This window comes from Triticum dicoccoides, chromosome 6A (assembly GCF_002162155.2).
Source record: "Triticum dicoccoides isolate Atlit2015 ecotype Zavitan chromosome 6A, WEW_v2.0, whole genome shotgun sequence".
NCBI lineage: Eukaryota > Viridiplantae > Streptophyta > Magnoliopsida > Poales > Poaceae > Triticum > Triticum dicoccoides.
In genome coordinates this window covers 264,414,792-264,428,379 of record NC_041390.1, presented here as the reverse complement: position 1 = coordinate 264,428,379, position 13,588 = coordinate 264,414,792, and positions in this window count along the sequence as shown.

Here is a 13,588-nt window from a genome sequence, read left to right as displayed (position 1 = left end):
CAACATCCTTCACATGAACCATGGTCATACTATCCTTCAGTTCTTGACAATTCTCCGGTATCTCGAGATTGTAGCTCCTCCAGCTTGGCTACTCTCATCTTCAGGATCCTGAGTTCCTCATGAAATACTTCCTTGTCTAATACGACTTCCTGGAGCTCCATTTTAAACTTCTTGATGTACTACTCCAGATCCTGGTGATACACCGGCTAGGGCTAAAACTTCATCTTATGATAGGTGCTCCATCAGCCTTCTTCCATCAAATCCATTCTGATGAAATGCATCCTTAACTCAGCACGGTGACAATAGCATAAGCGGGCGATAACCTCATGGATAGCCATGGTTGTTCTCTTGTCATTTCCATGAGCTATCTCTCCATAGTTGATATCTCTTGCCTTAGGGTTTTCCTTGACAAATCCTTGAGTTCTTAACTCTACATGCTCCGGTCTTTCTCCAACACACCTTGATCTCGGGCATTGACAACTTCCATAGTCTGCCAAGTTCCATAAGGGTAGCTTTCCTAGGTCATACAAATCTGGGGATTCTTCAGAGCCTCCAATTCTCCTAGTCTTCAGAGTCTTCAACAGCTATAGTTTCCATTATCATAATGTATGGTAAATCCTCTTCATTCCGAATGGTCTTACTTGTCTGATATCCTGTACTTCTTGGAGTGGTCTCATCAGTCGAATCTTCGAGTGGTCAAAAGGGAAAGGGGTATGGTTTCACTAAAGGGAAATTTGAATAAACTCAGAAGAGAAGAGAGGTAAAAGATCTTTTTGAAAGGGAAAGTTGTAGAGGAAAATCTTTGCTATGGGCTTGCCGGTTTCTAGGGTCACGTCCTACAGTCAACATGTGCTCTGATACCATCTTGTAGCGACCTGACCCGAATGGATCAAGTCTCTGTGCTTAAGTGCCATCCCTGGATCGGTATGCTGACACACACAGTACTCGAGGATTTATAGCAGAGGTAAATCACATGTAAAAGTAACGTAAATACTATTACCTCAAATCCAAAATAGCGGAAGCAACAAGGTTGTGGATTCCCATCAACACCAACGGCAAAGTTGAGTGTAGAATCGTAACCCTAACGTATCACTTACTCGTCGTAAGATAATCCTGCAACATGAGACGTTGCAGCCACAGAGGGTCAGTACATTGAATGTACTGGCAAATTCACACCATAGAGAAAAATGATGAACAATGGCTATCACTATATGCATATATGGCTGGTGGAAAAGCTCTATGGTTATAATGTTTTTGCAAAAAGCCAATTTTTCCCTACTGCAAAGGAATAAATTATTTAACTATCGTGGTCGTTGTTGAACATTGAGAATGGTTGATAGCATTCTCAATCCCAATTAAGTAACGTCATTAAACCCAACAAAATTAACTTTAGAGTAACCTGTTGAGATTCACATGATAATCCAGGTACTAGATACTCAAGATGTCCATAACCGGGGACACGACTAATCATGATTAGTTTATACACTCTGCAGAGGTTTGCGCACTTTTCCCCACAAGACTCGATCGCCTCCATTGGATTTCTCGCACTACATGGTGTTTGAGAAACGGATGACCAAGACACAGTCTTTCAGAAGCGCTAGCACCTTACGATGGATAGACCGGTACACCTACTTTCCCCTACATCTGCTAGTCTACCCTGTAAGAGTTCGCACAACTTACTCAACTATGCCAGAGCCCATAATGGCTTGTGGCTGCACACGGAAGTTTCTAGTATGAATAATCTCATGATCCCTTTGAGCCTGGGTGGCGGTCCAAAATAAAAACAGGCAAGTCCTGGAATACCCAGGTGCCTCAATCCACCCAGATGTGTGTTTAAGTTGCCACCTTAAATAAACCATTAATTAACAATCTCACATCTGTCATGAATACTCTCAAAACCCAATCCACGTCTACGAGCATATCATGGCAATGTAAGCAATACGTAAAAGTAACTCCCAAGGTTTGAATGCAGGGCAATAGGTTCCTACCTCATCAACTACTTCCCAATACCCACAATTTAATTAGATCCTAATCATGCAATGTTTGAGGTTTGATCTAATGCAAATAAAAACTGGGTATGAAAGAGGTATGATCAAAGTGTGAACTTGCCTGCAATGTTGATGAAGACGATTCGCACTCAAAATCTTGATAGCTCTAATCGTCACACTCCGGTCAATCTATCATTAGCAGTCAATAGTAACCACACATAAGCAATCACTCAAAAGATCATAAAGAACGAAGAAGACGATTCGGAAAACATCAAAACCAAGCAAATAACTCTTGCAACATAAAACAATTTCTAAAAGTACCAAAATTATATGAATTTGGCCTTATCAGAAAGTTTAGGTCAAGAGCTTCGATTTGCAAAAAGAATCAACTCAAACGGAGCTACGAAACTCAAGTTATGATCAAACGAAGTTTGAATTCAAATCTGATCTAATTTAAATTTTAAACTTTTCAAAAACATGTTTGAGTTGGATTTCTGGATAGAGGAGATCATAACAAAGAAGTGGGCGTTGGTTTCGTTGGATTTGGACTAACGAGTAAAAAGTTATGAGGGTTTGAAGTACAGGGACTAAACCGTGAAGAAATTTATCACGAATATGTCCCTGGCCGAAAATAACAGAAAAAGAAAAAGCTAAAAAGTGAACGTTCGCTAACTAGTTCTTAAACAGAGAATGTTCTCTAAATAGATCTAATTAAAAAAACTAAACCATTTTTTTAAACGAAAACCGAACCCTAAAAAAACCGGCGAACCGGGCGGTTTTATTACCGGTTTACAGCGGTTCGTGGTTTGGGCGGATCGGACCGGCGTAGGCGGTCAACTCCGGCGAGACGGGGCAGCGGCGACGGCGAGCTCCGGCGCGGTGCGGCTTCGCGATGAGGGCGAGGGCAGCGCGGGGCGATGGCAGCACGGGGAGCGAGGGCGGCGAGGTGGTGGCGGTGGCGCGCGGGGTGGAGGCGCGGCGAGGCGGTGGCGTAGAACAGCGGCGGCGGCGGTTCAACAGCGGATCTGGCGATGGGCGGCGGCGGCGGCGAAAACGGGACCCAGGGGTCCCGGGGTGGCCTTTTAAAGAGGGCAGGGGAGGGCGGTGGCGTGGGGAAGGGGCGAGGTCGACGCGGAGTCCGGCTGGCGGCGGCGATGCTCGGGACTCTGTCCCGAGCTTGGGGGCGGTGCGGCGCGGCTGGGCTGCGGCCTGGCCCGGTTGGCTGGGCCGGCCCAGTCGGGGAAGGAGAGCTCTTTTTTTTAATAAACCTTTTTTTTAGAGAACTTAAAATAATAAAAACAAAATAACTAAAAATATTATATAGGCATATAATATATCAAAATTTTCAGAAAAAGATTTTCTATGACATGAACATTTTTATAACTTCAAATAGAATCCACACAAATTCAGATAAATCAAAGAGTGCTACTGGTCTAATAACAACTCAATAAAAATCATTAAAAAAATACCAAAATGATTTCAAATTAATTCTTCTCCAAAATTTTTATTGTAGGGAATCATGTTACCCTAATTTCCATATATTTTATTTTTAAAGAAAAATAATTTGAATAAAACTCAAATATCTCCAAATTGAAAATAAATTCAAATGAACTTTGAATTTAATTCTTTGAACTCCCAACTCATATTTCATATAATTTGAAGAAGTCATTTTATCTTCGCTCGTGAAAATCATTGAGTTGCATAAAGTTGCAGAATTGGAAATATTTTCCAAATGAAATTCAAATATTTTCAAACACCCCCTTTCATTTAAATAAATGGAAGAAGTCATGTCATCTTCTCTCCAGGGTTTTGTGATGAAAAGAATTTGAATTCACGGCGATCAAAAAAGCAAATATGAAAGTTTGGTAAAGTCCTTTTATCCCCTCTCATTTAACTTTCAAAAAGTTTCGAATTCACTCACTTTCAGACAATCAATCAAACAATCAGTCAAATCTATCTATTTATTATAACATTGCAAAATTTAGAATTTTGGGATGTTACAAACGATCTCTTCCTGTAGCCTTCAGAGCTGCTTCACACTTATGGACTTTCGAGATATAACGTCGAAGAAGTTGCAGAGACCAGTAAGCGTGTCACGGATGTGCTTCTCCATTATCCCTCTGCTACCTCTTGAGAATGCATTGGTTTTCCCTTGAAGAGGAAAGGGTGATGCAGCACAGTAGCGTAAGTATTTCCCTCAGTTTTTGAGAACCAAGGTATCAATCCAGTAGGATATTACACGCAAGTCCCTCATACCTGCACAAACAAACAAGAACCTCGCAACCAACGCGATAAAGGGGTTGTCAATCCCTTCACGGTCACTTACGAAAGTGAGATCTGATAGAGATAACAAGATAAATATTTTTGGTATTTTTGTTGTGTAGATTGGAAAATAAAGATTGCAAAATAAACGGCGATAGAAATAGCAAGTGGATAGGAAAATAATATGATGGAAGATAGACCCGGGGGCCATAGGTTTCACTAGTGGCTTCTCTCAAGATAGCAAATTTTACGGTGGGTGAACAAATTACTATCGAGCAATTGATAGAAAAGCGCATAGTTATGAGAATATCTAGGCATGATCATGTATATAGGCATCACGTTCGCGGCAAGTAAACCGAAATGATTCTGCATCTACTACTATTACTCCACACATCGACCGCTATCCAGCATGCATCTAGAGTATTAAGTTCGTAAGAACAGAGTAACACATTAGGCAAGATGACATGATGTAGGGGGATAAACTCAAGCAATATGATATAAACCCCATATTTTTATCCTCGATGGCAACAATACAATACGTGCCTTGCTGCCCCTGCTGTCACTGGGAAAGGACACCACAAGATTGAACCCAAAGCTAAGCACTTCTCCCATTGCAAGAAAGATCAATCTAGTAGGCCAAACCAAACCGATAATTTGAAGAGACTTGCAAAGATATTAAATGATGCATAAAAGAATTCAGAGAAGAATCAAATATCATAGATAATCTTGACCATAAACCCACAATCCATCGAATCTCGATAAACACACCGCAAAAAGAATTACATCAAATAGATCTCCATGAGAATCGAGGAGAACTGTGTATTGAGATCCAAAGAGAGAGAAGAAGCCATCTAGCTAATAACTATGGACCCGAATGTCTGTGGTAAACTACTCACACATCATCGGAGAGGCTATGGTGTTGATGTAGAAGTCCTCCGTGATCGATTCCCCCCTGGCGGAGCATCGGAAAATGCCCCAAGATGGGATCTCACGGGTACAGAAGGTTGTGGCGGTGGAAATAGGGTTTCGTGGTGCTCCTGGATGTTTTCAGGGTATATGGGTATATATAGGAGGAGGAAGTAGGTCGGTGGAGCTGTGAGGGGCCCACGAGGGTGGGGGCGCCCTCCTGCCTTGTGGCCTCCTTGCTTCTTTCTTGACATCCACTCCAAGTCTCCTGGATCACGTTTGTTCCAAAAATAAATCTCCCGAAGGTTTCATTCCGTTTGGATTCCGTTTGATATTCCTTTTCTGCGAAACACTGAAATAGGCAAAAAAAGGTAATTTGCACTGGGCCTTTGGTTAGTAGGTTAGTCCCAAAAATAATATAAAGAGGTATATTAAATCCCATTAAACATCCAAAACAGATAATATAATAGCATGGAACAATCAAAAATTATAGATACCTTGGAGACGTATCAAGCATCCCCAAGCTTAATTCCTGCTCGTCCTCGAGTAGTTAAATGATAAAAACATAATTTTTGATGTGGAATGCTACTTAGCATAATTCTGAATGTAATTTTATTTATTGTGGCATGAATGTACAGATCCGAAAGATTCAAGACAAAAGTTTAATATTGACATAAAAATAATAATACTTCAAGCATACTAACAAAGCAATCATGTCTTCTCAAAATAACATGGCCAAAGAAAGTTATCCCTACAAAATCATATAGTCTGGCTATGCTCTATATTCATCACACAAAATATTTAATCATGCACAACCCCGATGAGAAACCAAGCAATTGTTTCATACTTTTGATGTTCTCAAACTTTTTCAATCTTCACGCAATATATGAGCGTGGGCCATGGACATAGCACTATATGTGGAATAGAATGGTGGTTGTGGAGAAGACAAAAAAAGGAGAAGATAGTCTCACATCAACTAGGCGTATCAACGGGCTATGGAGATGCCCATCAATAGATATCAATGTGAGTGAGTAGGGATTGCCATGCAATGGATGCACTAGAGCTATAAGTGTATGCAAGCTCAACAAAAGAAACTAAGTGGGTGTGCATCCAACTCGCTTGCTCATGAAGACCTAGGGCATTTTGAGGAAGCCCATCATTGGAATATACAAGCCATCTATAATGTAAAATTCCCACTAGTATATGAAAGTAACAACATAGGAGACTCTCTATCATGAAGATCATGGTGCTACTTTGAAGCACAAGTCTGGTAAAAGAGGATAGTAACATTGTCCCTTCTCTCATTTTCTCTCATTTTTTCTTTCTTTTTTTATTTGGGCCTTTCCCTTTTTATGGCCTCTTTTTTTCTCTTTTATTTTTATTTTTTTCGTCGGAGTCTCATCCCGACTTGTGGGAGAATCATAATCTGCATCATCCTTTCCTCACTTGGGACAATGCTCTAATAATGATGATCATCACACTTTTATTTACTTACAACTCAAAAATTACAACTCGATACTAGAATAAAATATGATTATTTGTGAATGCCTCCGGCGGTGTACCGGGATATGCAATGAATCAAGAGTGACATGCACGAAAGAATTATAAAGGTGGCTTTGCCACAAATACGATGTCAACTACATGATCATGCAAAGCAATATGACAATGATGAAGCGTGTCATAACAAACGGGACGGTGGTAAGTTGCATGGAAATATATCTCGGAATGGCTATGGAAATGCCATAATAGGTAGGTATGGTGGCTGTTTTGAGGAAGGTATATGGTGGGTGTGTGATATTGGCGAAAGGTGTGCGATATTAGAGAGGCTAGTAATGGTGGAAGGGTGAGAGTGCGTATAATCCATGGACTCAACATTAGTCATAAAGAACTCACATACTTATTGCAAAAATCTATTAGTTATCGAAACAAAGTACTACGTGCATGCTCCTAGGGGGATAGATTGGTAGGAAAAGAGCATCGCTCGTCCCCGACCACCACTCATAAGGAAGACAATCAATAAATAAATCATGCTCCGACTTCATCACATAACGGTTCACCATACGTGCATGCTACGGGAATCACAAACTTTAGAACAAGTATTTCTAAAATTCACAACTACTCAACTAGAATGACTCTAATATCACCATCTTCATATCTCAAAACAATCATCAAGTATCAAACTTCTCATAGTATTCAATGCACTTTTTATGATAGTTTTATTATACTCATCTTGGATGCCTATCATATTAGGACTAATTTTATAGCCAAAGCAAATTACCATGCTGTTCTATAAGACTCTCAAAATAATATAAGTGAAGCATGAGAGTCAATAATTTCTATAAAATAAATCCACCACCGTGCTCTTAAAAAGGTATAAGTGAAGCACTAGAGCAAAACTATCTAGCTCAAAAGATATAAGTGAAGCACATAGAGTATTCTAATAAATTCAGTTTCATGTGTCTCTCTCCAAAAGGTGTGTACAGAAAGGATGATTGTGGTAAACTAAAAATCAAAGACTCAAATCATACAAGACGCTCCAAGCAAAACACATATCATGTGGTGAATAAAAATATAGCATCAAGTAAAGTTACCGATAGACGAAGACGAAAGAGAGGATGCCTTCCGGGGCATCCCCAAGCTTAGGCTTTTGGTTGTATTTGAATTTTACCTTGGGGTGCCTTGGGCATCCCCAAGCTTAGGCTCTTGCCACTCCTTATTCCAAAATCCATCAAATCTTTACCCAAAACTTGAAAACTTCACAACACAAAACTCAACAGAAAATCTCATGAGCTCCGTTAGTATAAGAAAACAAACCACCACTTCAAGGTACTGTAATGAAATAATTCTTTATTTATATTGGTGTTAAACCTACTCTATTCCAATTTCTCTATGGTTCATACCCCCCGATACTAGCCATAGATTCATCAAAATAAGCAAACAACACGCAAAAAACAGAATATGTCAAAAACAGAATAGTCTGTAGTAATCTGTAGGTTTCGAATACTTATGTATCCCTTAAAATTTATAAATAACTTTGTTAACATGAGGAATTTGTCTATTAACCATCTACAAAAATAATCAACCTAATCGCACTCTCCAGTAAAAAATGACAGCTAATTTCGTGAGCGCTAAAGTTTCTGCTTTTTACAGCAAGATCGCAAAGACTTCCCCCAAGTCTTCCCAAAGGTTTTACTTGGCGCAAACACTAATTAAAAACATAAAACACATCTAAACAGAATATATATGAATTATTTATTACTAAATAGGAACAAAAATCAAGAAACAAAAAAAAATTGGGTTGCCTCCCAACAAGCGCTATCGTTTAACGCCCCTAGCTAGGCATAATTTTTATTGATGCTCACAAGGATGATAATAACTGAAACACAAAGAGAGAATCATAAAACATGTGACGAACAAGTTTAAGTCTAACATGATTCCTATGCATAGGGATTTCATAAGCAAATAAATTATCAAGACAAGCGAAAACTACCATATGCAAGGAAGAAGAAAGAAGCAATAGCAATCTCAACATAACGAGAGGTAATTTTATAACATGAAAATTTCTACAACCATATTTTCCTCTCTCATAATAATTGCATGTAGGATCATAAGCAAATTCAACAATTTAGCTATCAAAAAACATATTCTTAACACGATCCACATGTATGCAAAGTTGACACTCTTCCAAAATAGTGGGATTAACATTAACTAAAGTCATGACCTCTCCAAACCCACTTTTATCAAAAACTTCATAAGATTGAACATTCTCCAAATATGTGGGATCTAAAGTTGACACTCTTCCAAACCCACTTTCAATATTATTGCAAACATTATTATCAATCTCATATTCATCATGGGGCTTAAATAAGTTTTCTAGATCATAAGAAGAATCACCCTAGTCATGATCATTGCAACAAGTAGAGGACATAGCAAAACTAGCATCCCCAAGCTTAGGGTTTTGCATATTATTAGCACAATTTACATCAATAGAATTTATAATAAAATCATTGCAATCATGCTTTTTATTCAAAGATCTATCGAGTCGCTTCTTAAAGTAATTTATCACACTTTTCAGATTCACGAATTTCAAGCAAAATCTCATAAAGATAATCTAGTGCACTTAACTCACTAGCAATAGGTTCATCATAATTGGATCTCTTAAAGAGATTAGCAAGTGGATGAGGATCCATAAACTTTTAGCAAGCAAAGATGCAAGCAAAAAGAAGGTACATGGTAACACAAGCAAACAAAAGATCAAACGGAAGAGGGGCGAATAAAACGGCAAAGGTGAAGTGGGGGAGAGGAAAACGAGAGGCAAATGGCAAATAATGTAATGCGAGGGAGAAGAGTTTGTGATGGGTACTTGGTATGTCCTGACTTGTGCGTAGATCTCCCCGGCAACAACGCTAGAAATCCCTCTGCTACCTCTTGAGCATGCGTTGGTTTTCCCATGAACAGGAAAGGGTGATGCAACACAATAGCGTAAGTATTTCCCTCAGTTTTTGAGAACCAAGGTATCAATCCAGTAGGATATTACACGCAAGTCCCTCATACCTGCACAAACAAACAAGAACCTCGCAACCAACGCGATAAAGGTGTTGTCAATCCCTTCACGGTCACTTACGAAAGTGAGATCTGATAGAGATAACAAGATAAATATTTTTGGTATTTTTGTTGTGTAGATTGGAAAATAAAGATTGCAAAATAAACGGCGATAGAAATAGCAAGTGGATAGGAAAATAATCTGATGGAAGATAGACCCGGGGGCCATAGGTTTCACTAGTGGCTTCTCTCAAGATAGCAAATTTTACGGTGGGTGAACAAATTACTGTCGAGCAATTGATAGAAAAGCGCATAGTTATGAGAATATCTAGGCATGATCATGTATATAGGCATCACGTCTGCGACAAGTAGACCGAAACGATTCTGCATCTACTACTATTACTCCACACATCGACCGCTATCCAGCATGCATCTAGAGTATTAAGTTCATAAGAACAGAGTAACACATTAGGCAAGATGATATGATGTAGAGGGATAAACTCAAGCAATATGATATAACCCCCATCTTTTTATCCTCGATGGCAACAATACAATACGTGCCTTGCTACCCCTGCTGTCACTGGGAAAGGACACCGCAAGATTGAACCCAAAGCTAAGAACTTCTCCCATTGCAAGAAAGATCTATCTAGTAGGCCAAACCAAACTGATAATTCGAAGAGACTTTCAAAGATATTAAATCATGCATAAAAGAATTTACAGAAGAATCAAATATTGTTCATAGATAATCTTGATCATAAACCCACAATTCATCGGATCTCGACAAACACACCGCAAAAATAATTACATCAAATAGATCTCCATGATAAGCGAGGAGAACTTTGTATTGAGATCCAAAGAGAGAGAAGAAGCCATCTAGGTAATAACTATGGACCCGAAGGTCTGTGGTAAACTACTCACACATCATCGAAGAGGCTATGGTGTTGATGTAGAAGCCCTCCGTGATCGATTCCCCCTCCGGCGGAGCACCGGAAAAGGCCCCAAGATGGGATCTCACGGGTACAGAAGGTTGCGGCTGTGGAAATAGGGTTTCGTGGTGCTCCTGGATGTTTTCAGGGTATATGGGTATATATAGGAGGAAGAAATAGGCCGGTGGAGCTGCAAGGGGCCCACGAGGGTGGGGGCATGCCCTCCTGCCTCGTGGCCTCCTCACTTCTTTCTTGACGTCCACTCCAAGTCTCCTGGATCACGTTTTTTTCCAAAAATAACTCTCCCGAAGGTTTCATTTCGTTTGGATTCCGTCTGATATTCCTTTTCTGCGAAACACTGAAATAGGCAAAAAACAACAATTTGCATTGGGCCTTTGGTTAGTAGGTTAGTCCCAAAAATAATATAAAAAGGTATATTAAATCCCATTAAACATCCAAAACAGATAATATAATAGCATGGAACAATAAAAAATTATAGATACGTTGGAGACGTATCACCCTCTAGTGGCAACCGAGAGTATCTGCGTCATCATGACGTGACAGTCATGAGACTTCATCCCGCTGAACCTTTTCTTCTTGGGGTCTAGAAATCTACTTATCTTCCCACAGTAACCGGAACTGACTTTGATTCCCATAAGGCACTTGATGAATTGATCGATCTCCTTCGCACTTAAGGTGAAGCAAGAAGGGGGGCAATAATTCTCCTCCTTCTTGTTGACTTTTCTGCCCATTTGCCCCTCCGTCTCCGTCTCCATCTCCGTCTCCTCCATCAACTTTTTACGATGGAGATCTTTCCTGATCTTCAGATCTTCCAAGTCTTTCCTTGCCTTCGGCACATCCTTGGTCGTCTCCGGCATGTTCATCAGTGTGCCAAGCAATCTCTCGAGGACATTCTTCGTGATATGCATTGGATCAAGGCAATGAGGCGTGTCATGATTGGGCCAGTACTCCAAGATCCAGAAAACAGACCTCGTTTTCCATACCTTCAGCAGCGGCTCCGGCGCCTTTTTGATCTTTCCCGGCGTGGGGCATCGTTCCTAGTTTCTCAATAGCTCGCCGATTTCGGCACCGCTCCTCTTACGTGGAGGTCCTCGAAGCTCAGCCAATCCATTGAATAGATGTCCACGCTTTCTCCACGGGTAATCCTTCTCGAGCCATCTACAATGCCCCATGTACATGATTTTCCCGGACCCGCCATCTTTCGTTGACATAAGCTGCTGAGACATTGTATCATCCATGCGCCTCGTGCATCCACAGTATCTGTGGCACACCTGGTCTGAGGTGTACCCGTAACTGAGATAGTCGTGCACCGTCATCATCATCGCGTCTCTCATTTGGAAATATTCTCCTTTGCTAGCGTCCCATGTCCATGCCGGTGTTTTCCATAACGTGTCTAGCTCCTCTTGCAGAAGCCCCATATACAGGTTAATACTATTTCCCGGTTGTTTCAGCCCTTGAATCAGCATGCACATGTGTATGTACTTTGTCTTCATGCACTTCCATGGGGGGAGGTTGTACATCCATACAAACACGGGCCATGTGCTGTGGTTGGTATTCTAGTTTCCAAACGGATTCATGCCATCGGTACTCGCACCAAGCACGATGTTCCTTGGATCTTCTGCAGCAAATCCATATATGGTGTTGAATGCTCTCCACTGACTACCATCTACGAGGTGTCTCAGCCTCGTATCATCTCCATCATCGGGCTTCTTCCTCTCCGTGTGCCAGCACATGAGCTTTGCTTCCTTAGGATCTACGAAATACCATTGCAGACGGGGAGTGATCAGAAAGTACCATACAACTTTCTAAGGAGATTTCTTTCCTGCCTTCTTGTATCGACAAGCATTGCACAACGGACAGCTGGTTTTTTCCGCGTGCTCCCCCGATAAATGATGCAATCATTGATGCATGCGTGGTACCTAATGGCGGCAAATCAAAAGGGAAAACAATTTTCTTGGCCTCCTTGACACTAGTAGGACACAGGTTCCCTGCGGGAAGAACTTTATTATGTAGAAACTTCAAATGCTCATGGAGGCTTTTGTCTGTCCATTTGTTTTTGGCCTTTGCCTTTAGAAGTTCGAGCGTGAAACTCAAGTGGGTCACCTCGGGATCGCAACCGTCATAGAATGGAGTCCTCGAGTCTACTTCAAGTTGCGCCAGCTTGGCCTCCTCTCTAGAAGCAGCTCTCTCGCTAGTCATACTCTTGCGAAGGAGGTCTCAAACATGAGGGTCTTGCACGACTGAACTTAGTAGCGTCAAAGACTGCGGCATGACCGCCACGTCTTCTCCGCCATGTCCGGATTCTTCTTCGCCGTGTCCGGAATCTTCTCTGCTGCCGTCGTCATTTCCAAACTCTTCCCCTTCGATATGTCCGGCTCCATCATCTTCGTGTCGATCCGTCATCTCTTTGTCTAGCCCCATGTCCTTATTCCCTGCCATGTGGACGTCCTCATCATCATCTTCTTCTTCAGTTATCCACCGTGTATAGCCATCCATGAAACCATTCATCAGCAGGTGCGCCTTCAAAGTGCCATGATCAAAAGGGTCCAAAAGGACTCCTTCCTTGCATCTTGCACACGGACAACTAATCCTAGTCTGATTATTTGCAGACATGTCCATCACCGCGGATTGCATGTACCACTCCACCTTCCATCCACTCACCTTCATGACCGACTGCACGGTATAACAAGCAAAAGGGTTACGAAATAAATAATGCATGCTTCAAAGTCATATATATATATATATAAATATAAATTTTGCTCGAAATTCACCGAAACGGAAATAAATCGTCATTTTGGCAAAACATAAGCAACTCGTGGGCATGTCACTAGCACAAATCTCTCCATATGTATATATCCCAAAAACACATATTCTCATTCACACACATATTCCCATTCTTGAAATGAACAACTTTTTACTCACCTATATATATATCTCCCGAGA